A 2308-nucleotide genomic window follows, 5' to 3' on the forward strand; every position below is an offset into this window, starting at 1 on the left:
ATGTTGGAACCGCCTGATGTCTCGAGGCTCACAAATGATCCTATACTTCATTCATATTATTGGCCTCCGGTTCCAACTAAAATTCCAAGCGATTGCCCTAAATTCAAAGGAAAACCTAAAGAGGACCCATAAGCCCATGTGATGACATATCACTTGTGGTGCTCTTCAAATTCATATGTTGGAAATTCTATCTGTCTTCGCCTCATTCAGACAACCTTAACAGGTGTTGTTGCAAAATGGTATATCGAGTTTCCTTGAGCTACCTATACTGAATTTAACTCTTTAGATATGGCCTTCCTCACCCACTTCCAATTGCCGATTCGATATGAAACTGGCACTCATTTTCTTACATCCCTAAATAAAGATACTATGACCCACATTTTTGATCATATCCATGAATGGATACATAGGTGTTGCCTCATCAAATTTGAGATTCTTGATGATCTGTTGACCAAATGGTTCACGAAATTATTCGTAAACAAAATTGTTGAAGATATAGTAATGGGTGGATGTGTTACCAAGGACCAAGCTATTGCACGTGCTCAGTATATAGACTTATTCTATTCCTAATCTGGCATGTTATATGAGATGTTACTTGATGCTCCAAGACCATCTTCGGATCCGGCAGCCTCAAAGTCTCCCGATGTGCCACTTGTTGATGGTGTAATTGGTTCAGTGTTTCAGACTCCCACTAAGCCTTCTTCGAAGAAAAAAGTATGTGTCAGATACTAGTTCCAACCATCCTTCAAAAAATTCGTCAAATCCTAGTGAAACCTTCGAGGTAGATGTTGTTTAGCCTACTGCAATAGATAAGGCCTCCAAAGGTAAGAAAAATGGTAAAGGTAAAGCCAAAATTAATACCCTGAAATAGAATCCACCCAAATCATCTGTTGATGATGCTTCCAAGAGAAAGCTGAAATATCCTTGCCTCATCTGTGAGGAAGACCATTATACCAAGGATTGTCCCCAACGTTTTGAAGTTAATCACTTATTGAAAGGGACTCTGGTTGTTTTGAAAGAACCTTTTGCATCTCAGCAAATGCAGTTGGTAGACCAAACACAATCCTATGCCTCCTTTGGTTCCCAAGTTTTCATGATGCAAGATTCATCACTTGTTTCGGTTGCTACTCGAACAAAGGACTATCAAACCCCACAAAAGCATACAACGGAGAAAGAAGTCATCGATATACCTTCTAATTCCACTCTATCTATTTTTGGTCTACTCCATATTGAGTGTCCTACCAATGAGTCTGTAATCCGACCACCTCTAAAGGTGTACTTCGGAAATAATCTTATAACTCGAATGCTAGAGCTGCACAACATTATAATATTGTTGGAGATTTAGCTCAAGCACATTTGATGATGTTTGTTTTGGAAGTTTTCCAAACATGTCCAATGCAACATAAATCATTGTTTTATGTTATAAGTGTTATTTATCTTTCCGATTCGAGTTTAATTTCCTTTGATCTTGAAAACCACGTTCCTTGTCTTCCTCACCAGATTGCTTTTCTGATTCAAGTTATCATTAAAGGAAAGATGATTCATCAGATTGTTATTGATGAAGGTTATTCCACCTAAATCATCTCTGTTTCATGCTGGAAGGCCATTGGATCTCCTCCTCTCAATCATTCCCCGAAGACTTTGGAGGCCTTTGATGGCAGAGGCTCCCGTCCATATGGTATTCTCATAAACTTTCCTATCACATTATAAGGAAAGACTGTTGATCTAGAAGTGGAAGTTGTAGATGTGAATCTCAATTACAACATTCTTCTTGGGCGAAGTTGGAGTCACACCATGTTTTGTGTGGTTTCTTCTTTGTTCCGGGTGCTTCGTTTTCCTTAAGAAGGAAAAACTGTCACTGTCAACCAACTGTCTTTTTTCTCTTCTGGTTCATCAAACGACAATGTCCCATATGTGGGAAATATTGAAATTCCTTATGGGAGTGTGGGGGCAGGTATTTTCAAAGATTCTACTTTAATGGGTAATTTTACTCTCTTGCCTTCGAATGTCACTTCAATCAATATGATATCAGTTTCTACAGATCCTTGGATTATTCTGAATCCAAATCAAATTGATTCATTTGGTGATTCTATGATATTAAGTTCGTTAGAGCAAGACTATGAAGAAATTGTCTTGGCTTTAACGGTCGCTTCAGAAATTCATGTTGTTTTCAGTATAAACCTGGATACTTATGTGCCATCTCCTTGGCTTGGTTCATGGGATTCTCCAAATCCTTTGAACGATAAATTCCCCACCGATGAGAGTATCATTGAGGTTATGTCTCTAGATGAAACTCCTTAGAACAATC

Source organism: Pinus tabuliformis, chromosome 4_2, assembly GCF_031772625.1.
Source record: "Pinus tabuliformis cultivar Carrire ecotype Pingquan chromosome 4_2, CPIR1, whole genome shotgun sequence".
NCBI lineage: Eukaryota > Viridiplantae > Streptophyta > Pinopsida > Pinales > Pinaceae > Pinus > Pinus tabuliformis.